Source organism: Psammomys obesus, unplaced genomic scaffold (assembly GCF_907164565.1).
Source record: "Psammomys obesus unplaced genomic scaffold, mPsaObe1.curated_primary_1811, whole genome shotgun sequence".
Lineage (NCBI taxonomy): Eukaryota > Metazoa > Chordata > Mammalia > Rodentia > Muridae > Psammomys > Psammomys obesus.
In genome coordinates this window covers 5,587,820-5,613,197 of record NW_026586550.1, presented here as the reverse complement: position 1 = coordinate 5,613,197, position 25,378 = coordinate 5,587,820, and the positions used below count along the sequence as shown (strand labels likewise).

Sequence of the window (25,378 nt, the reverse complement as noted above, 5' to 3'; positions counted from 1 at the left end):
TGTGTGTGTGTGTGTGTGTGTGTGTGTGTGTGTGTGTGTGTGTGTGTATCACTGAAAGGAGGAATAAGAAAGTGAATTACAGAATATGCAGATATGTATTTATAATTCTCAAACTTATTTTTGTCTGCATTGAGAGGACAATTTAAATACAATTTCCCACTACATTAGTCAATACTTGGCACACAGGTCTCCTAGTAACTGAAGAATTTCATGAATTAAAAGTATTATCTGTGCATTATCTAAAGAAATTGATTATGGCTACATACACTGGAAATAAATTTTAAAAATACAGTATGTATGAAAATCTTCTAATTTCAAAGTGCAGTGAGGTTCCAAGATCACGATTTTAATTATTTTTATACTTTGCAAACACATAATATCTATTATTTATAAATAAATAATGCATGTATTGAAATGACATCTAAGTTAAAATAGATTTTTTTTAAAGTGTGACATCTAACAAAATTTGTGGTATATTCTAAATGTTCATGTCAATTCAATGCAAATGACAAATAACAAGACCATGAAGCAAATTTTGTCACTGAATATCCAAATATTTCTATTTCATGATAGTATTATAAAAAAATAAAAATAAAGAAAATTGGTGTGGAAATGAGGGCTTTAATATAAGAAAAGCCATATGTTATTTTTTTAATGTATTTCCTAGAATTCACATTTGTAACAGGTTAAGAAACAAAACTGCTTTTACTGAAAATCAAAAGAAAGAAAAATGTGAGCTAACACTTCCTTGCAGGAAGCTTTTCACCAGGACTGTTTCATCGGGCTTATTTCTGCTTTGAAGAGAAAAGGAGCAGGTAAATTAACAAATGACACAGGTCAAAACAGATGTACTGTTTTAAGCACAATGAACAATGAACTATTACATTTAGGCTGATGATGGCAGGGAGATTTTTGTTACTATTCTAAATTCCCTAAAACACTGCATGTTTCATTCACCACACATCCACACCTCAGCATCCTAACATGTCCTTTGACTATCAGTCTAATATCTCCGATAATTGAAAATATTATTTTTATGCTCATGAAAAGCAAAAGTCTTTGATTTTGAAATTAAATTACTAACTCTAGATTCAAGAAATATGCCCTTGGGTGGGTAGCAGAAAATTGTACACACCATCAATATGTTGGTAAATGTGCAACTCCACATGGCTGTGCTTCAGTGGAGGGGGGAGTTTAATCAGTAGACTAGATGGTATTAAGGCTGTATGGAGTAACCACTTAACATCCCTGTTTGCATAAAGCTGGTAAAGCTCTAGTACCTATGTGGAAGAGCCAGGGACTTGCTCAGTTGCCAGCATCCCATGGAGTCTCTCATTCTCATGAGCTCCATTTCACCACAGATGAAATGAAAGGCAATTCTAAAAGAGGCCTTTCCCCTGGTCATCTAACAGCTTCAAATATCTCACTCACTCTCCTCCCCTATCCATGCCTATCCCCTGGCCCTTCTTCTTCCCCTGCCTTTCCCTCCAGCCATAGCTCTCCTTTTTTTCTCATTCAGTGATTCATTTAAACAAAAACAAGAACAGGTTCAAGAAATCTCAAGGAAGACTGTCCAGACCCTTGGGTGTCAGGAATTTCTCTTTCCTAGCTTGCCTCCAGCTTTCTTCACCTGGCCCTCTCTGACCTTCCACCTCTCCTAAGATCAGAGCCTTAATCTTCTGTTAATGAGCTGCCCACCCCAAGTATGTTAGTCCAGCATTTTCTACTAACACCAAAAGGAAAGTATTCCCTTGGTGTCTTATCTCCCTCATACCCAGACCCATTAATTATTTCCATGATGGTTCATACCTATCATATCTCAATTTGCAGGTTTCTCTAATGTATAGATACGAGATCCTGTCCTTAGGGTGGCACTTTACTTTTGTTTCTTTAAAAGTTTGATGTTCGTGGTCTACTCAATGAAATGTAGATGTGTAATAGATGTTTAGCTCTCAACAATGTGGAAGTTATGAATTTTGAAAGTGTCACAGGGATTGAAGATGGAGGCAAGTTACAAAGATATGAACACTATAAAGAACCTAATAGAATGGCAAAAGCAGGGCAAAAGATCTCCTCTCAAAACAAGAAAGAACTTTAGATACGTATAGAAATTCTATTTAGGATAAGAATCAGTATCTGAAACAGCCAAAAGGGACTATTTGCACTTAACTACAAGCCATTAACTTGACCAAGCTAACAGAAAATGACTGCAGTGGCAACTGCTCACTGAAGATAATTAGTTCAGAACCTATTTTAACATGAATATTTTATCATGCAGCACAAAACTCGTTATGAAGAAGAATTAGAGGGCTGGGACGTCTGGAGGCTCTGGAGAGGTGATATGTCAGATCATAGTAAAGAGCTTGCTAGTAGAAAGCAGCTTTAGTGATTCAGCAAGCCTGGATTTCATTAAAGGTTCAACAATCCATTAAGAACATATCTGGTGACAAGTTAAAGAGGACAGGTACCAAGCTGCAATTCAACAACTTAACTACTGAGCAACAAATGACAGAAAAATGAAGGCAGTGAAAAGTCACCTAAAGTAATTACAATTGTCTAAGTAATGCATAGCCCTATTTAAAAAATCGATACATGTGGACACTTCTCTCACACAAAGCTGAGCATCATGTGCTTATATATAACAGGAAATTCAAATTTTGGAAAAATTAAAAACATTTAATTCTTCATGCTATTAAATATAGGTCAATCTGGAAGTCGTGTTTCAAATACAGTTATAAATAAATGTGTATGTGTATATATACATAATATATGCATACACATATATAGCTAATAAACATAGGTAAAATTGTTATTATCTCATTTAATCATAATTATCCTATGAGGAAGGTATCATCACTATCTTTATCCTGTACATAACAAAGTAACAGAAATGCTGAAATAAGCATGTTTAAGACCATATACCTAGAGGAGCAAAGCCAAAATGTAAACACATGGAGTCTGATGCTGTCTGTGCTATTATAATTATGTATATTTCAAATGAGCAAGGGCTTCTAAATATGAGCTTACACTCATAGAAAAAGAAGGCCAGAGCCTTTCAACTGTATTTAATGAATACAACAAAAGCAAAAGCATACAGGCATTATACTATAAAAGAAAGAGCAGTTGAAATTAGAATATAGTGCTCAATTTTTTGAAGATGAGCCATGAAATACCTTTTCTGGTGAAACAGTTAACACAGGCTAATGTACTACCATTCCCTTAAGGTCCATCTACTCAGTGACCAGCAAGTTAATTATCACTAGTTTAGCACTCCACTGAAGACCCTCAGCCTACATAAAGACTAGTCAAATCTAGTGCAGCCCCTTAGGCTGGTGGGAACTCAATAAATACTTGTTTATTATTATGTAGATAAATTACTTACTCAGGCTATTCTCTAGTATAGGAATTAATCCATACACCAAGGGGAATTGCAGACAAGATTCAATTTTCCCAATAATTTCTGATGTACTGCTATCACAAATATTTTCTCTCCAGAGCAATTTTTGGAGTTTTTCTAGAACTTGCAACACACTGCTATACTAAGAGATGCTAGCAATGAAAAAATCTTATGATCACTAATCCATATTTCAAACCTACAAATATTTACTACATGTGATGTAGTAAAACACAGGGATATACAAAATCAGTATGGCATAATTCCCTTGATTCTCAAAACTGGTGAGGACAGAAATAGTAAATAGAAGATTATAATAGTGGTTGCTACATAAGGAGCTACAGGAATAGGAAATAAAAGACATTAAAACTGTTGGTCAAGTGCGTCAGTACTGGTGAAAAAATAGCAAAAGTGAAGGTGATAGCAGTAGGCTTAGCAAAGAAGAGTGAATGCACTTTAGGAGGTTCATTATTTAAAGGAAGTATGACAATGGCCACAGAAACAAAACCCTGAAGTGAGGCCTGTGACTGACACTCAAGTTCCTAATTGTGGTGGTACTGACAACCTGACTGGCTAGAAAAAGGCCTAAGGCATTAATGGAGCACACATCCATGTGTATCTGTGGACATCTGAAGGGAGATGCAAGTGCTATGGTTTGGGGTGAATAAGGAAAAAAAGAAGGAGGTGAGCTCTGGTACTCACTCTCCTGCTCTCTGGCCACTTGAGCTATGAGCAGCCTAGGCAGACACTTTACTTCATGGTGATGCCATGATACTGCCTACTCCACACCAGGATGGAATGAATCCTCCAATAAGGGCAAAACAAATTACTCTTCTCCCTTGAGTTGCTTCTTATCGGGTGTTGTGCTAAATCAACCATAATAGCAATTAATACAGAGGTTTTGTTGTTGTTGTTGCATTTCGAAGCACAGATCCAGCAGGTAGACACAGACACTATGCCAGTACTGGCATGAAGGTTGTCAGGTCCATGTAAAACACAACCATTGACATCAGTGCATTTTAAGATAAACAAAAAAGTTGTAGCAATTATAGTTGCAGTACAGAGAGTTCAGAAACTTAGAATATAAAAGCATAAGATATTTCTATTTACATCTGATAAGGGTCCTTCTATATGACAAACTGGTATTCAAATTACACAACCAAGAAATATTTTAGAGAAAACATTACATTATTAAATTATTGAAATTAAATTTATAAGTTATAATCTATGGAGATTTTCTATTGTCAGAATAGGCTTGGAAATTAAGATTTTCAGTATCCTATTAATATAATCATTCACCTAACATGAGGAAAAGTATAGATTAAGGTATGAAAAGATGATCATGCAAGTTGTTAAATTTATACAATAGTGTGAAGCTAAATTCTTTGCATTCAAGATAGTTCATCCCTATATTCCTCTAAATAGACTAGTTCCTGAAAATTTTACATAAGACATGCCTGAAACTCTATAGTATAAAAAATAAGATGTTGATTGGGCCTACATAAAATCCACTTACTAGGTAAAAATAAAATCTAAGCACCACAGAAGACATGTGAAAAGTGGAAGCACAAAGCACATGTGTGGAATGAATGGTGACAGGACACATGAGAGGTAACCAACTACCATGACATTAAATTCTTCAGCAGCAAAATAAAACCAACAGTACCTCACATAACAGGAAATAAAATTGGGTAACACTTTCTCTCTCCTGCCCAACACTTTCCATTCCTACATCCTATTATCTGTTTCTATAAAAGAAAAATTTTAAGTAAAGATTTTATAAAATTTTTGTCAATATGCACAGCTATAAATATGTATTAATAGAAGGATGTACTTTAGTTGTGAACAACTTTAAGTATGACAAAAATAATTTATTGTTATCAAGATACAGTGTTCAATAGTGTGAACTAGACACTTTGCCAGGTGCTACAAACAAAGCAGGTTGACTGTACCATATATATATATATATATATATATATATATATATATACGATCACTTCTTTAGTCACTGGAAAAGGCATCCCTCACTGTTATACTTCCTTATTACACACACACAGACACACATACACATACACACACATGCAACATAAATACAGACACATATAGTACAATGTTCGAAAAGATTCAACATGTCTATTTCTTTAATATTTATCATTTCTTTATAATAAAATATTCAAAATATTTTCTTCTACCTTTTCAAAAATACACACTACATTATTTATAATAACTCTACTAATGCAATATAACACGAGAACTTCTTTCTCCTATGTAATTGTAACTTTACATTAATTAACCTTTCTTCATTCCTCTGCTATTTTTACTCTAATCATCATACTTCTGGTAAAAATATGTCCTACAGGAACTGTTCACTCTGCCATTTATTCCATAGGGTGGATACTACCGAAGATAATGGCCATCAAAATCATTTCAAACACTAACAATCCAATAGTTAAGCCTCTATTTCCTCAGCATGTTGAGTATCAATAATACACCTGAGTTAAGAGTCTCAAGTGAGACTCTGATATGGTGCAACAGGTGAAGGCGCTTGCAGTCAAGCGTGAGTTTTACCCAGGATCTGAATGGAGAGGAAAGAGAACAAACTCCCGCGTATCCTTTGTCTTCCACAAACTCACTCTGAATTGTATAGACACAAGCATGGACACACACATGCACACACACACACAAACAGGGACTGTGGGGAGAAAGAAAGGGAAAGAGAGACAGAGTCAGAGAAAAAGAGAGACAGAGATGGAGAGAGAGAATAAATAAATATTAAAGTAGTATTGAATGTAAGCAAGAAGTACCCTTTTGTTTTTACAAGACAGCAGTAACCATTCACAATACATTGTCATGATTACTGCCCTGTCTTTTAAAACAACTGCTTTGAAAGGAGAGTAAAACATTTAACATACAATGAAAAGCTATGCCAGCTGACACATAAACCAATAACCTGACTTCTGCTTACAGATGCATTTTTATGAGGCCTGAATCCATGGTTCAATAGCAGCCTGCTTTTTCTTTCCTGTTTGTGAAATCTTAATGATATAAAACATCTTCAATATCATGCAGTCATAACAAAACCATTTTATTAGTTGTTATATTCAATCAAAATGCCAAATGCCATTCACAGTACCATTACTCGCGAACCATGAAAACATATTTAAATCCATTACTATTATTACTGTTTTAAATGTCCAAAATGATCTAACTACATCTTCTCATGAAGACACAATAAAATAAAACAATTTTCCTCTCCACACTGCAAATGAGAAATGGATACACTGTTCCCCGCTGTTAATGGGGTGACAGAACCAATACTGCAATATGCACGTGTTTAATGATTTTTTTTCTTGGTAATTACTATAATAATAGTAACTCATCCCAAATTTTAGGGTTTTTAACACAGACACATTATTTTCACATCCACGTTTAGTTTGCTAACCTCCTGGACAAATTTAAATGAATGAAAATCAGCGAGATTACAGGTGGCATAAACCCCAAAGAAATACCATATGGAGAGCCATATGCTCTGGCAGTATGTTAGCATGTGACAGAATCCTGGAAGTCAACTTCAGAGCAAAGCTCTGTGCTCTAGAACACATTTCAACCCTCACGCTAACATAGCCTACCCCTGCTAACAGAGAGAGTCAAAATGCATGGCAGCTACTTTCCTCCTTCAAAAAGAGAATAAACAAATAAACAACAATTTTTGAGACAACTAAATTTATCTAACATGACTTCTCTAAATACTAGGCCAGAAAAACAACCTGAAGTAAGTTTTCCTAGGAAGAAAACCTTTGTAATTACAGCAATATCAAAGCACAAATGAATGATGTACAACATTACAACTGATGTCAGCTATGTAGCAAGGATACCAAACCTTTACCTCACAGTGAGGGTCTTACATAACGCAGCAGAGACCTAGGTAAGAATAGTTCTTACACAGTCAACAGGAAGCAGCATACTGTGGACACTCTGCATGGTCGGGAATGCGCCCGAGAAACAGGTCAGTGAGAGACACAGGTTAAGAACTACATGACAAGCATTTGGCCAACAGTGGATGGCTACATTCTAGGCCACCAAAGACTTCAGAGAAGCTAGGTGGGGACAGGCTCCAACTCGGCAAGAGCAGAGCTGCTATCCACAGGTAACAGAACTACATCTTCAGCTCAATTCTGAAGGCCTTCTACTGAGGGAACAGGACCCACCCAAATGATATAGAATCCTTTTCACACTTGAAGTCAATTGGTACCAAAAATGTCTCAGTGTTTTTCTCTATTGCAGGGGACTGCAGCCTGACAAGGTTAACACACCAAAAAGCCAGTAAAGGGAATACCAGAGAATCTGTCTCCATGCTGCATTTGCAGTGTTAGAGAACTGCCAAGGAATGGCAGTTCCATCTTAAAGAAGGCAGAGTCTTTATCCTTGTCTTTAAAGGGTTAATTTTGGCTTGTTTTAGGTTTTATTTTGGGAAAACAAATAAGAGCAGGTGAGAAAGAGAAACTACAAACAGGCTTTATTAATAATCTTACTTTGGTAGGAATAAAAAAAAGCAGATTCTCTTCAGGAAAGGCAACACACTGTTGTAAGCCAGATTTTTAAATGTGATATATAATTTCAGAGAAACATTATATAATCTCATATTAGAGGTAGAAATGAAATTTATTATTTAGATTCCTACAGAAAAATTATTTGTTATTATGAATAATTGCCATAAATGTATAAAAAGCAAGAAAATGAGGTCTACTGTTAGGTAACCACAATGAAAGATTAGTGACTCGTATTCAGGGAGTATCTGTTATGCTACTGGCATTCTGTTTGATCAAGAGGTCCCAGCAGGACACAGGTATATGTGGCGTCTGTCCTCCCAGTGATCACTTGTTAAATATAAATTACTTAGTACAAAACAACTCCTCCCTAACTATGTTATTTGATATATAATGAAACTGGTATATAACAAATAGCATAGCTTTAATTAAAATACAAAATGACTTAAAACATACTTTACAGAAGTTTTGATTCATGAAAAATAGAAATTTGTAGCCTTGAAGGTTCCAAGATGGCGGTGACCACTGTGCAGAGGGGCAGAGGATATCAGGCTCCAAATTCCATGAGTAGACCAGCAGCTGGATTCCAAGTATCAAACTCGGGGCTTCCCAGAACTAAAGGGAACATGCCATGAGTAGAGGCCAATAGGATACAGGCCCCATGGCTGTCTCCCCAGTCCAGGAATCTCAAACTGTGAACCCCTGGCATTTTCTGTAGACCCCAGCAAGTGTGTAACCCCAAGTCCAGAGACCTTCCACTTTAGGAATCAGGCATCGAATTAGATCCCTCCTGTTCCCCTGATAGCAACTTCAGGTTTCCTGCAACATTTGGAGCTAATCAGATCCAGAACCCTAGGCCATTTCCCTGGTCTGAAATTCTCCAAACTTGGGGGCCCAACACTCTCCACATATGTGAGTGAGTGGAGAACTACACAGGCCCAGGGACCCTTCTCTCTAACAGCCAGGCACTGGATCCCTCCCTCAGTGTTCCCAGCATCCAAGCCAGGGTTCTGCTGGTCACCTGGTGGAGACCAGGCAAACACCATAAGTGCACAGATCATGGACCCAGTATAGCTCAGCCCATACGACTCTGCGTGGCAGAAACAGAGACTGGCAGGCTTGTGGTCTGCAGCCTAGCTCACTTCTGAGACACTCCCGAACTGACCCCCACACCAAGCCCATCGAGCACCTGCACATTCGCACCGCGCCCACACGCCAACCCGCACCTGCATCACGCCCTGGGCACATGCAGCCCCTGACCTTCAAGGCACACTCCCTAGCCAGCCCATATGCCCAATCCCCACCTTCAAACATCTGCCCTGCCCTTCAAGGCACTCACCCCAGGGCCCAAGCCACACCCCTCAAAATAATAGTACCAGTGCCCCCCCTTCCTTAGCTGCATGCAAATCGCCAGCACCCATTTTTAAGTCTCTCCAATATTCCTGTAGATTTCTCGAGACTCCAGAAACAGGTGGGTCCAGTCTGCCATTCAGGCTCCAGGAACACTCAAGGCTACATACAACCAGATGGCTAGAGACCAGCTTAAGAATACAACCAACAAAAACCAGGACAACATGGCATCATCAGAATCTCCAAAAATCAAAGGATAGTCTAATGCAGCTGAAACACAGGAAAATTTATGTTAAATCTGTGATTGTGCAGTTATTAGAGGCACATAAAAAGGAAACGAACAAATAGAGGCTGTCATGGACAGACAGAAATCCACAATCAAAAAGGTGAAAAAATTAATAAAATCCTGCAACACATGAAAATGTAATTAGAGTCAATAAAGAAAACACAAACAGAAAACCCTGAAGATGGAGAACGTAGAGAAGAGATCAGGAACCACAAAAGTATGCGTCAGCACCAGAATACAAGAGACAGAGAGAGAATCTCAAGCCCTGAAGATACAATTGTAGAAATCGATATACCTCTCACAGAAAACATAACAATGGAAAAGTTCCTGACACAAAACATCCAAGGAATCAAGGACACCATGAAAAGACAAAACCTAGGAATAAAAAAAATAGACGAAAAAGAAGACTGCAGGCTCCAAGGCACAGAAAATATTTTCAGGAAAATCATAGAAGAAAATTTTCCCAACCTTAAGAAAGAGATGTCCTTAAACATACAAGATGCGCACAGAACACAAAATAGTCGAGATCAGAAAAGAAATTTCTTCCAACAGATAATATAAAAAAATTACATCTACAGAAAAAGGAAAAAAATACTAAAAGTGGCAAGGGAAAAAGGCCTAGTAACATATAAATGGCAGGCCTATTAGAATCACACCAAACTTCTCATCAGAAACTATGAAAGTCAGAAGGGCATGAGCAGATGTCATGCAGACTCTAAAGTACCACAGATGGCAAAACAGACTACTATACCCAGCAAAACTTTCAAGTAACATAGAGAAAACAAAATAGTCCATGACATAAGTAAATTTAAACAATATATATGCAACAACCCAGCAGTCAAGAAGGTTCTAGAAGGAAAACTCTAGCTCAATTACAAAGAAAACACAGGATAAAGATAACTTCACAACAAAAGCAAAAGAAAAGAACATACAACCACCATTAACTCCACAATAAAAGACACTAACAATCATTGGTCACCAATATCTACCAACATCATATATTCAATTCTCTAATAAAAAGAAACAGACTAACAAAATGTTTGTGGAAACAGAATCCAATATTTTGCTGCATTCAAGAAACACACCTCTGCAACAAAGAAAGACACTACCTCAGAGTAAAGGAAAAAGGTTTTTCATGCAAACAGGAATAGACATACTAATGTCTAATAAAACAGACTTTCAACCAAAATTAATCAAAAGAGATAGGAGGGACACTTCATTTTCATCAAAGAAAAAATCCATCAAAAGGACATTATAGTACTGAACATCAATCTCAACATCTATCTCAAAAAAAAATCAGTAGCCCTCCTGTATACAAAAAACATAAGGGCTAAGAAAGAAATTAGGGAAATAACACCCTTCACAGTAGCCACAAATAACATAAAGTATCTGATATAACTCCAATCAAGCAAGTGAAAGACTTCTATGAAAAAAAAAAAAACTTTCAAGTCTAAAGAAGGAAATTGAAGATGGAAAGATACCCCGTGCTATGGATCTGTAGGATTATCATCATAAAAACGGCCATCCTACCAAAAGCAATCTACATATTCAATGCAATTCTCATCAAGTTACAAACACAAATCTTTACAGACCTTGAAAGAACAATTCTCAACTTCATATGGAAAAACAAAAAAACCTAGAATAGATTTTAAAAAAAAAACTATACAATAAAAGAACTTCTGGAGGTATCTCCATCCCTGATTTCAAGCGGTACTTATTATAAAGCAATATTAATAAAAATAGCACCGTACTGGCTTAGAAACAGAATAGAATGGAATCGAAGACCCAGAAATGAACCCACATACCTAAAGACACCTGATTTTCCACAAAGAAGTAAAAAAAAACATACAAAGGAGAAAATAAAGCATCTCCAACAAATGAAGCAGGTAGAACTCGATTTCTACATGTAGAAAAATGCAAAAAGATCCATATTGATCACCCTGCAAAAAAATTAAATTACAAGTGAATCAAAGACCTTCATATAAAACCAGACACACTAAATCTGTTAGAAGAAAGGGTTGAGAATATCCTTGAACACATTAGCACAGAAGACAATTTCCTGAACAGAACACCAACAGCTCCTGCTCTATGATCAACAACCAATAAATGGGACTTCATGAAACTGGAAAGTTTCTATAAAGCAAAGGACACTGTCGTCAGAACAAAATGACAGCCTACAGACTGGGAAAAGATCACCAACCCTACATATTGCAGAGGGCTAATATCCAGAATGTATAAATAATTCAAGAAATTAAACAGAAACAATCCAAATAATACAATTAACATATGAAGAACAGAGCTAAACAAAGAATTCTCAACAGAGGAATCTCGAAAAGTAAATGCTCAAAATCCTTAGTCATCAGGGAAATGCAAATCAAAATGACTCTATGATTCCATCTCACACCCATCAGAATGGCTAAGATAAAAAAACTCAAGGGATGACACATGCTGGAGAGGTTTTGGAGAAAAGGGAAACCTCCTTGATTGCTGGTGGGAATGTAACACTATATAACCACTTTGGAAATCAACCTGTTTCTTTCTCAGAAAATGGGAAACAGTGCTACCTAAAGACCCAGCTATACCACTCCTGGCCAAAAATACGAAAGATGCCCCACCATTCAACAAGGATATTTGCTCAATTGTGTTCCTAGCAGCTTTATTTGTAGCAGCCAGAATGTGGAAACAAGCAAGAGGTCCCTCAACCGAAGAATGGATACAGAAATTGTGGCACATTTACACAATGAAATACTAATCAGCTGTTAAAAACAAGGAAATCATGAAACTTGCAGGCAAATGGGTGGAACTAGAAAAGATCATCCCGAGAAAAGTAACCCAGAAGAAGAAAGACACTCATGGTATATACTCACTTGTAAGTGGATATTAGCCATATAATATATGATAAACATACTAAAATATAGAGACCTAAAGAAGCTAAAAAACAACGAGGACCCAAGGGAAGATGCTTAATTCTCTCAGAAGGGAAAACAGGATAGACACTGAAAGCAGTAGAAGAGAGGGAACATGATGGGAGCTTACCACAGATATCCTCTGAAAGACTCAACCCAGCAAGGGATCGAAGCATGCAGAGACACACAGCCAAACTTTCAGCAGAGTGCAGGAGTCTTAAAGAAGAAGGGGATATGGAAGGACCTGGAAAGGACAGGAACTCCACAAGGAGATCATCAAAGCCAAATAAAGCCAGGCCCAGGGGAAACTGCAGAAACTGATGGATTAATCAAAGATAATTCAAAGAGAGTACCTTGGCCCCCTGCTCAGATGAAGCCCATAGAATGTTTACTCTATATGTGGGTTCCCTAGTAAGTGGAAAAGAGACAGTCTCTAACATAAACTTGGCTGCCTGCTCCTTGATCACTTCTCTCTGGTGGGTGGCCCTTGCCAGCCCACAGAGCAACAAGATTCAGGCAGTCATGATGGGACCTGATAGGCTAGGGTCAGACAGTAGGGGAGGAGGAGCTCCTCTATAAGTGGACTAGTAGAGGGATAGTTGAGAAAGAGGGAATGAGTGTGGGACCCCCAGGAGATGAGGGAGGGGACTATAAACAGAATAAAAAGTGAATAAATAAAATAATAATAAACACTTGCTGAAAAAAACAGACAGAATTTGTTGACCTCATGTTGTTTGTTACTAAACAAAAGTAGAAAGCAAATAAGTCTCAAAATGTAAAATATCAAAGAACAGAAATGAGGCAGAGAAATGTGAAATGTGTATTTTAAAAGTGGGTCATATGAAAGTTTAAAAGCCATGTTATAAGGCTGTTCAATAAGAGAAATCCATTCCTATTCCATGTATTCCAGACTTCAATAAGACCTCTGCCAAGATACCTTGGGCTGTCCTTTGTTAAAATATATGTATGAATATAAATGCAGAGATAATCTACTTAGGGGAATAAAAGCACAATAGAAAAAAAGAGACTGATTATAAAGCAGATGCATTCACAAAGAAATGTTCTCTAATGTCAAAACATGCACTGTCTTCTACACTTGTCCTCATTCAGTCTTACCACAAAAAGATGAAAGAAGCAGCCATACTATTTGTACACCATGAGATGGGGAAGACAATATGAACAGAATCAGGGGGAAAAAAAAGTGTCCAAAGTTCTGTGCACAAACTAAGATTTTTTAAAAAAATTAAAAGCTCTCCTTTTTCCTCAGAGTAGCCAGAGGTGACCCCTGAAGATAGATCACTAATCTCTTGAAACAGAAAACGCTATAAAAATCATGAAAAAAAGAGGTTTGAATCTTCATGTTCACTTTAAGAACACCCAGGAAACTGCCCAGACCATCGAGGGTATGCATACCCAAAAAGTCACCAAGTATCTGAAAGATGTGACTTTAAAGAAGCAATGTGTGTCATTCCAGCAGTAGAGTGGTGGAGTCAGGAGGTGGATGGACTCAGTGCTGAATTTTTGCTTCACTTGCTTAAAAATGCAGAGAGTAATGCTGACCTTAAGGGTTTATGTGTAGATTCTCTACTCATAGAACATATCAAGGTGTACAAGGCACCTATGATGCGCCATTAAATTTACAAAGCTCCTGGCCAGATTAACCCACGCAATACTCTGCCTGCCACATTGAGCTGATCCTCACTGAAAAGGAACAAATTGTTCCAAAGCCAGAAGAGGAGGCTGCACAGAAGAAAAAGTATCCCAGAAGAAATGGATGACACAGCAATAATAAATTCAGTAATAAATGCAGGTAAAAGTAAAAAGAGAGAAAGAAAAAAGTAAGCTTCTGTGACAAGCAGAAGAACCAGCCTTGTAAAAACATAAGAATAACAACAAAATGAAAAGTTATAATGAAGTCTGCTTGTCCAACACTAGGTATGAACAAAAGGCCAAACTTTAAGTGGGCAATCTAGAAAACTAGGTGAGTTAGAGAAAAGAAGAAAATGCTGCATCTCAATAGTTTCAAACTTCAATAGTTTATTATGTTGCAATAAAAACCACTGAGAACTTTAACTGCACATAATTTTTAAAGCTATCAAACAAAAAATAATAAATTATAAGCATGCTAGAAACAGCACAAACAGAGAACTTTGGAAATTACTATGATGCAACAAAGTAAATGCTATAAACACGTCTAGAGTAACATTAGAAAACATTAGTAAGAGAACAACAAGTTAAGAATCCAACTCTACACACATTAAATCATATTTGAAAAATAACCTAGAACCCCTGCTCAGATGTACTCAATGGTAGCTCAGTATCCAAGTGGGTACCCTAGTAAGGGGAACAGGAACTATTTCTGACATGAACTCAAGCAAGGACTGGCTCCTTTACCTCTCCCCGCCCCTGAGGGAGCAACAGCCTTGCTAGGCCACAGAGGAGAACATTGTAGCCAGTCCTGAAGATCCTGATAAGCTAAGGTCAGATGGAAGGAGGAGGAGGACCTCCCCTAGCAGTGGACTTGGAAAGGGCAGGGAGGAGATGAGGGAGGGAGGGTGAGATGGGGAGGGAATGAGGGAGGAGGCTATGGCTGGGATACAAAGTAAATAACCTGTGATTAATATTAAAATATATAAATTAAAGAAAAATAGAATCCACTTAAGAACAACCTGAAACAGTCAAGAATAGCAGATAAAAGAATGTCAAGACCACTGGAAGCACAAAACCATGGGTGACCCTACAGTACTGCCTAAGGAAACAAAACTGATTCAATTGGTACATTCAGGCCTTTCACAGTAATTAGCAATGAAGCGTGGAAGCTCGAGCATAGAAACTGCCTGTGGTTTTTATACAGGATCAGAATAGAAAAAAAAAAAAAAGACATGGAAGCAATATAGACAGTAAAACAATCTGTCGGGAGGATGAAGACAGAATTCAAGCACTTAAAAAAAAAAAAGAGTGAAATCAAATGGCTCTTTAAGTTTTCTTTAATACTGAAAGCAGTTCATGACTGATAAAGAAAATATGACCAAGGCAACCTACAATGAAGGCAGAAAGGATTTGAGAACTATTACTAGAGAACCATTTCAAGACAGCATTTACTAGACATTTTGAAATACCAAATCTTGAACATGAAGTAGGCAAGAGAATCTCTTCTATGAGTATTTTGCAAAAATATAATAATAGCAATACTAAAACAAAAAACCTATCCTTCAGATCACCGATAAATTTTCACATACAAATACATATTTCCCTTTACTTTTATAAATTCAAAATAAAACAAATGCGGAGGCATTGTGGCACATGCCTGCAATCCCAGCACTTGGAAGATGGAGGCAGAATGGTCAGGCATTCAGGGACAGAATGAGTTATATGGAAGTTCGAGACCAGCCTGTGTTATAAAGACTTTGTCTCAAGAACAAAAGTGAAAGGTTATCTATACTCTTATCCACTATAGTCTTCTCTCCATGGTATTTTATGTGCACAACACAAAGACTGCTAAAGCATGCTGACTAGGAATTAGAGGGAAAACAACCTACATACAAAAGATAGTAAGGTCTTTCCACAGCCAATCAATCCAGAATGTCAATAACCTGTCCCCTTAGAAACATAACCTAAAAAGTTAGTGTTTTAATGTCCTTCATTTAGTTAAGCCTCACTTTTAACAAAATAGCATTTAACAAAGTTATTAATGAGATGGTATAAACAAAGAAAGACAGGATGGGGTTCTGATATATCTCCTAAAATTCAGAAGAAAAAGACATTAGACAGTATGAAGTGACCTATTAATTTGTCACAAGAGTTGCTAAAGTGGATTCTAAAGTCCTTGATCCTAACTGACAAGAAAAGACAATTTCAAAACAAAGACACGAAAATCACAGGGACAGGAAGGTAAATCAGTTTCCCACTGGGAAAATAAATGAATGGTGGAAAGTGTTATAAAAGTCAGTTCCTGGCAGGAATTGTACTGGATTTCAATTTAACTTCATCTTCGAACAATTAGGCAACTAGAAGGTGGGCAGCAGATAAAACACTGAAAACATTATCTTAAACATGTTGTGATTTCAAGATTTTTAAACTGATTTTAGATCTAAAACAGACACAAATATCTAGTAAAGCACAAATATCTAGTAAAATTTGCTTTGAACATGTATTATGCATTCTACCTGGGTATATTTTTAAGGTAGGAACAAGCACAAATGCTATGGAATCTTTTCTGTTCAAGAAATATATACAGAGTTCTTAACAGTTAGATTTTTTTTTCAAAGCACCATTATTTGGTTTGAAAAAAAGCTATGACAAAAGAAAAAAAAAAGGCACATATAATAATCATCAAAAGGTAGCCCCTAGCCTTTGCTATTTAACTTTGTTCAGAAAGGTATAATTCAAAATTTTCTAAGTAATGCTGTTTCTCTGAGAAATAAGATAAACTTAATTTCATTTACAGGCTAACTAAAGACTTAGGTTCATTTATCATTTTTATAATGCTGGCCAGCAGATAAGATTAGTTTCTGTCACTCACAGCACTGTCAGAAGGACTCAGGATGATTGCAAAGTCGAATTTTATGACCATATTTGAAAAAATAATAAATGCTCCCATGGAGGCTTCAGTTTGAGGGTCTCAGAGAATTTGACTGATATAGAGGATAAATGACAACCACATTTATAGCAGAGGTTCAATTCATGATCTCACATTGTACTTTTCTAAAAATCTAGGCAAAGCCACCGAAAGAATTAAACCTAGACAAAGCAGTATAAAAGTAAAAGCCTAGAGGAACTGAAATTATTGTGAGTAGAGAAAAGAGAGCATGTGAGTAACAAAGGAATGATTATGAAATACATATATGAGCTTAATGCCTGAAGGACTGAAAGACAGGAGCTCTTTAAGAAAGAAACTCAAGCAGAAACGATATTAAGGCACCAGGTAAAACAAGAAAAGGAATGTGCCTACAGCATAACCACAAGACATTGAAGACAAAAAAGAACTCCTCCTAATCTTAGAATACCAACGAAGATGGTATTATACTGATGGGATGCACAAAACTAATTTAACTGACATAGCTATTTCAGGTTATCTAAAATTCAAAGAAAATTTTATATTATATAAAAAATTTTCAGTGGCATGGAAGGGAAATACTAAACTGTGAAGATTAAGTCAGGATACTCAATTGACAACCAAAGTAATTTCTGAAGTATAATGGAAACAATTCCTAATCACCTTTAAAAATCAGTACCAAAGTGGTTGTACAAGTTTACATTCCCACCAGCAATGGAGGAGGGTTCCCCATTCTCCACATCCTCTCCAACATGCACTGTCACTTGAGTTTTTGAACTTAGCCATTCTGATGGGTGTAAGGTGAAATGTCACGGTTGTTTTGATGTGCATTTCCCTGATGATTAAGGACTCTGAGCATTTTTTAAGTGTTTCTCTAACATTTTATATTCCTCTATTGAGAATTCCTGTTTAGCTCTGTACCCCATTTTTTAGAACTGGATTACTTGATTTGTTGCTGTTTAACTTCTTTGTTCTTTATATATTCTGGGTATCAGACCTCTGTCAGTTAGAGGGTTGGTGAAGATACTTTCCCAGCCTGTAGACTGTTGTTTTGTTCTGATGACAGTGTCCTTTGCTTTACAGAAGCTTTTCAGTTTCATGAAGTCCCATTTATTTGTTGTTGATCTTAGAGCCTGTGCTGTTGGTGTTCTGTTCAGGAAGTTTTCTCCTGTACCAATGAGTTCTAGGGTCTGGAAAGGATCATCCTGAGTGAGCTTTCCCAGAAGCAAAAAACACACATGGTATATACTCACTCATATAGACATATAATATAGGATAAACCTACTAAAATCTGTACACCTAAAGAAACTAATCAAGAGGGAGGACTCTTGCTGAAATCCTCAACCCCTACTCCAAAAGGCAAAGAGGATGGACACCAGAAGAAGAAGAAAACAGGAAACAAGTTAGGAGCCTCCCACAGAGGGCCTGTGAAAGATTCTGCCCTGCAGACTATCATAGCAGACGCTGAGACCAATGGCCAAACTTTGGGCAGAATATAGGGAATCATATGGAAGAAGTGGGAAATAATAGTTAGATCTGGAGAGGACAGGAGGTCCACAAGGAGAGCAATAGAACCAAAAAATTTGAGCACAGGGATCTTTCTGAGACTCATACTCCAACCAAGTACTATGCATGGAGATAACCTAGAACCCTTGCACAGATGTAGCCCATGGCAGTTCAGTGTCTAAGTGGGTTCCATAGTAATGGGAACAGGGACTGCTTCTGACATGAACTGATTGACCTGCTCTTTGATCACCTCTCCCTGAGGGGGAGCAGGCTTACCAGGCCACAGAGGAAGACAATACAGCCACTCCTGATGAGACCTAACAGACTAGGATCAGAAGGAAGAAAAAGAAACCCTCCCCTGGACTGCCTCTGACATAATCTGATTGGCCTGCTCTTTGATCACCTCCCCCTGAGGGGGGAACAGCCCTACCAGGCCACAGAAGAGGACAATGCAGCCACTTTTGAGGAGAACTGATAGACTAAGATCAGAAAAGAGAGGAGAACCTCCCCTATCAGTGGACTTGGGGAGGGGCATGCATGCAAAAAAGGGAGGGAGGGTGGGATCGGGAGAGGAAGAGTGAGGGGCTTATGGGGGGATACAAAATGAATAAAGTGTAATTAATAAAAAATTTTTAAAAAAGTTAAAAAAAAGAAACCCTCCCCTACCAGTGGACTTGGGGAGGGGAGTGTGTGGAGAAAGGGGAGAAAGGGAGGGATTGGGAGGGGAGGAGGGAGGAAACTAGAGGGGGGATTCAAAGTAAATAAAGTATAATTAAAAAAAAGTTTCAACGAGAACTTCAGACTTATTTTTCTTAGGAACATTGATGTAAACATAATAAAATACTTGAAAACTGAATCCAAGGATACATAAAAGATATGTTCTGTTCAGGAAGTTGTCTCCTGTGTCAATGAATCCTAGGCTCTTCCCCATTTTTTCTTCTAACAGATTTAGTGTGTCTGGTTTTTGTTGAGATCTTTGATCCACATGGACTTTAGTTTTGTGCACGGTGATAAATAGGGAGGCGCTTTCTCAAACAATTAGGAATAGTGCTTCCTCAAGATACCATTCCTAGGCATATATCCAAAATATGCTCAAGTATACAACAACGACATTTGCTCAACCATGTTCATAACAGCTTTATTCATAATAGCCGGAATCTGTAAACAACCTAGAGGCTGAGGAATGGATACAGAAATTGTGGTACATGTATATAATGACATACTACACAGCCATTAAAAACAAGGAAATCATGAAATTTTCAGGGAAATGGTGGGATATGGAAAAGATCATTCTGAATGAGGTTATCTCAGAAGCAGAAAGACAAACACAGTATATTCTCACTTATAAGTGGATATTAGACGTGTAATATAGGATAAAAATACTAAAATCTGTACACCCTAAAGAAGCTAAGCAAGAAAGAGGACACTGGGTAAGATGATCAGTCCTTATTCAGAAAGATAAATGAGATGGACATTGGAAGAAGAATAAAACAGGAAAAAAGACATAAGCCTACCACAGAGGGCCTCTGCAAGACTCTACCCAGAAGTGTATCAAAGCAAATGCTGAGACTCATAACCAAACTTTAGGAGTGCAAGGAATCTTAAGAAAGAAGGGGGGATAGTAAGACCTGGAGAGGACAAGAGCTCCACAAAGAGAGCAACACAACCAAAAAATCTGGGCAGAGGGGTCTTTTCTGAGACTGATACTCCAACCAAGGACCATTCACGGAGATAATCTAGAACCCCTGCTCAGATACAGACCACAGCAGCATAGTATACACGTGTGTTACCTAGTAAGGGAAACACGGACTGTCTCTGACATGAACTTAATGGCAGCCAGTCCTGATGAGACTTGATAATCTAGGGTCAGATGGAAGGGGAGGAAGACCTCCCCTATCAGTGGACTTGGAGAGGGGCAGGGAGGAGAGGAGGGAGGGTGGGTGGAACTGGGAGGTAATGAAGGAATGTGGGTGGAAAGGAGGGAGGAGGCTACAGCTGGGATACAAAATGAATAAACTGTAATTAATATAAAAAATAAAAATTAAAAAATCAATACCAATTACATTCAGAAAACAAATTGCAAATACAACCATGCATTCAAAACGAAACCTATAAACTCTTATTTCCCAATCCCCAGTATCTGTTTATTCACGTCATGAATAAAACACTTCTAGACTGGTGGTCATCATGTGATCGTAATTAGTATTCTTCTAGTATAATCATTAGACAGCCCTAATACAGTGTTCAAGGTTTTCGTTGTTGTCGTTTAATTTACATTTGTATTTTGCCTCAATATATGTCTGTATGAGGGTAGACACTACAGGAACTGGAGTTACAAACAGTTGTTCACTGCCATATGGGTGCTGTGATTTGAACGCAGCTCCTTTGGAAGAGTAGCCAGTGCTTTTCAGCCACACCATGTCCAAGTTTTAATTTTGAATCTATAAAGCATTTTCTAAACATTTTTGTTTCCAAAACCATAAAGGAAAGAAAATGGTTCCAATTTATTAAATATAGAATTGAATGTCATCCATTACATCTGCTTTAAAACATTCCAAATCATTCCTTACCAAACTTAAATTGGAATTTTCCAAATGCATTTTCCTTTTGTTTCTTTTTTCCTTCCTTTTTTTATTTGTTTTGGTTTTAGTTACTTACTTTTGTTTGTTTGGCTTTGTTTTTGTTTGTTTGTTTGTTTGTTTGTTTTTTTAAACAGAGTCTTATACTACTTATACTGGTCTCCAGTTCACAATTCTCCTATCTTCGCCTCCTGAATTCTCGTAGTACAGCAATGAGTCACCAAGTTCAGCCAGTACTAAGTCAATAATGTTAAGATGCTTTTAAAAGGCATTTTTATAGAAAAACAAATGATCATTGAGTATTTTTTAAAGTGATCAATATCAGCAGTCACCACGCAACTATTAAAACTACAATAAGATACTACCTCACCCCCAGTGAGAATGGCTATCAAGAAACCTTACACCAAATGGTGCTGATAATGTGGTAAAAGAGGAACCTTAATCACTGCTTGAAGGAGTAGAAACTAGAATAGACATTATGAAAATTAGTTTAGAGGCTTCTAAAAGAAATACATGTTTGTAGCAGCTTTATTTGTAATAGCGAGAACCTGGAAACAACCCAAAAGGAGTTGTATCCAGTGGAGGACTGGATAATGAAATTGTGGTACTTTTACACAATAGAATACTACTAAGCAAGTAAAAACAAGGAAATCGGGAAATTTGCAGGCAAATGATGGGACCTAGAAAAGATCATCCTGAGTGAGGCATCCCAGAAGCAGAAAGACACACACTGTATATACTCACTTATAAGTAGATACTAGACCTATAAAATAGGATAAACATACTAAAATCTGTACACCTAAACAAGTTAACAAGGAGGACCTGGGGTAAGATGATCAATCCTTACTTAGACAAATGGGATGGACATTGGAAGTAGGAGAAAACGAGAAGGATAGGAGCCTACCATAGAGGGCCTCTGAAAGACTCTATATAGCAATGTATCAAAGCAGATGCTGAGACACATGGGCAAACTTTGGGTAGAATGCAGGGAATCATATGAAAGAAGAGAGTTAGTAAAACCTGGAGAGAACAGGAGCTCCATAAGGACCAAATATATCTGGGCACAGGGGCTTGTCTGAGACTGATTCTCCAACCAAGACCATGCATGGATATAACCGAGAACCCTTGCTCGGACATAGCCCATAGCAACTCAGCATCCAAGTCTCTGGCATGAACTCTGTGACTAGCTCTTTGACCTCCCCACCTCCTGTGAGAGGAGCAGCCTAGCTAGGCCACAGAGGAGGACATGGCAGCCAGTCCTGGTGAAACCTGATAAGCTAGGGTCAGAGAGAAGGGGAGGAGGACCTTCCCCATCAGTGGACTTAAAGAGGTACAGGGAGAAGATGAGGGAGGGGTGGTGGGATTGGGAGGGAATGAGAGGGGGCTAGGGCTGAGATACAAAGTAAATAAACTGTAATTAATATAAAAAATAAACATTTAATAAAAAATAAAATAATTAAAAAAAAAAAGAAATACAAATGTAAAGGCCATACTACTCCTGGGCAGAAATTCCACCCCCTACTATAGAGATACTTACACAGTTAGTCATGTAAATCACAGTAAATCAGAAAGAAATGAAACAAGTCTACAAGCCTATTAACTGAAGACTAAAAATAAATGTGAACAATAAACAAAATGGAATTTTATTTTCTGGTAAAGAAAAATAAAATCATGAAATTTTCAGGAAAATTGATAGAACTGAATGGGTAAAAATAAGTAATGAGAAAGACAGGAATTGAGCAAAACAACACAGGGGTCATGAGGAGAAGGAGAGATTTAGGGGTGATAAAAGGAATTCAAGGGAATGAAGGAAATGGCAGAGAAGAAGAAGAAGGAGACTCCACTAAAAAAACAAAACAAAACAAAACAACAACAAAAAAACTATTTGAAAGTGCCATAATCATATCCAGTACCTTCTATGATAACTTTAAAAAATTTAAAAAAATAAAATGCAAGTATACTGTATATTCTAAAAAAAATCCATTCAGAAGTTTCTGGAACTTTGAGTCTATATTAGAGAGCAACTGAATGATCACCAACAAAAGAACCTTGAGCCTTCCTCACTGAAGATCTCTCCATACATAACACAAAAACATTCCTTCTTCAAAACAAACAAACAAACAAACAAACAAAAAACAAACTGACATAGTATCTGGAATTGCTCACATTACCATACTGGCTAGGGCCCACATGCACTAGTAAGACTTTTCCTTTAAAATTAGCAAGACCCTAGCTCATTGGGTCTCATCAGGTCTGCCTGCAATGCCTCCTCTGTGTCCTGGCAGGGCTGCTCCTCCCTTGGTGTGAGGTGGGGGGGGGAGGGGGGCGGTGACCTGATAAGCTAGGGTTGGATGGAAGGGGGGGTGGAATTCCCCTATCAGTGGACTTGGAGAGGGGCAGGGAGGAGATGAGGGAGGAAGGGTGAAGTTGGGAGGGAATGAGGGAGGAGGCTAAACTGCAATGCAAAGCAAATAAAATTTAATTAATGTAAAAAATTAACTGTTAAGCCAGTACTGTTAGGCAGTACTGTTAGGTCACAGAGGAGGACTTTGCAGCCAGTCATGAAGATACCTGATAAAACAGAGTCATATGAAAGGGGAAGAGGTCCTCCCCTATCAGTGGTCTTGGAAAGGGGCAGGGAGGATATGAGGGAGGGAGGGTGGGATTGGGGAGGGAATGAGGAAGCAGGATACAGCTGGGATACAGAGTTAACAAAATGTAACTAAAAAATTGAAATAAAATAAAAGGAAAAAAATAAAAATTTAATTAAAAAAATTAGCAAGACCCATGCTTAAAACCAAGGGTTTTTACAGGCAACTGTTCCATGACAGATACCCCTCAACATTCCACAGTGTTTATGGTCAAACTCTTTTCAAGGTGTCAGGAAGATCCTTTACAATGGACAGATAACAGTGTAAAAGGCCAAATGAAAACTCCTCCCTGTGACTATCTTGGTTATTAATGTGATGATAACTGAAATCACCTCTGAGGCGAGCTGCAGGGCACATCTGCAATGGGTTTTCTTGATTGGGTTATCTGATAGGAGAAGACCCACCCTAGATGTAGACAGCACCATTCACTGGCATCTGAAATAAGAAAGTCCAAGAAAGAAGCTTCACTTTTATCTGCTTGCTTTCGCTATCACTGCAAGTTCATTCCATCTGTCTTGCTGCCACTGCCATGTCCCCTCACTAACAGACTACCACTTCTTCAAAATACCAACATGAATTGAAGCCTAGTGGGTCTATCAGAATCTCCCAGGTCTTTAATGAAAGGTCAGAACTACTAAGACAACCAGACTCATACCATGCACAGCAGTGTGAATAAGTCATTAGTGGCCTGACAAGACCATATGCAGAAAGCCCATCTAATGCATTCACTCTGTGATCTGTTCCCCTAGAAAGCCCTAATACAGCACTCTCAGGCACAGATTCTCAGGCACTGATCACTAATCTATATAGTGCAAAAATTCTCAAGGAATTGGAAAAACTGGAAGAAAATTTCAATACAAAGAAAGCAAATAATAACAATGATTAAGTTAATGAAAACTAAGAATAGTTTAACATAAATAAAATTGAATAAAAACATATTCAGGCTCAAAAATTATTTCATGTAGACATAAGAACTCAGCAGATGGCCACCAGGATTGCCTTCCACTATCTGCTGTAATGTGAAACTTTTCATGTTCCTAGAATTAAAAAATAAGCTGGGAGGTGGTGGCACACACGTTTAGTCCCAGCACTCAGAAAGCAGAGGCAAGGTGAGTTCAAAGCAAAACTGGCCAACAGAGTGAGTTCGAGGGCATTCAAGGCTACATAGAGAAATACTGTCTCAAAAACAACAACAACAACAAAAAAAAAAAAATTGCTAATAATGTCAAAAAAGAGAAATAGCTAAGAAGTACTTTAATTCTGTAAAAATGTCAAAAGATTCCTATTTTCAAAACAAAATATTTTACAGAACTTTTTAAAATCAGAAATAAATACCAAACTAATAACAATGTCTGGATAAAAATATCTGTATTTTATTATGGGGAGCTATTAGCTCTACAAGTAAAAACAGGTAAATTCTAATGGCTAAAGTCATTGTTGGGCACCATGCAAATTGATAACTACTGGCAAGAGTCAGAAAAATAATCTCAAAACTCTGAAAATATGTATGCACATATGATCACCATATGAGACAGTTGGAGTTATAAAGTTTTTTATGTTTTCTTTTCTTGGATATCTAATATGGTATGTTACTAAGAAACATC

General features: G+C 37.5%; 1 protein-coding gene and 1 pseudogene across 1 annotated transcript in view; one reads left to right on the top strand and one right to left on the bottom strand.

The window, feature by feature from the left end:
- Positions 1–25,378, bottom strand: part of Exoc4 (exocyst complex component 4) — an 824,181-nt gene that overhangs the window by 501,111 nt on the left and 297,692 nt on the right. The window lies entirely within an intron of this gene.
- LOC129672525 (60S ribosomal protein L17-like) lies at positions 13,853–19,855 on the top strand (annotated as a pseudogene).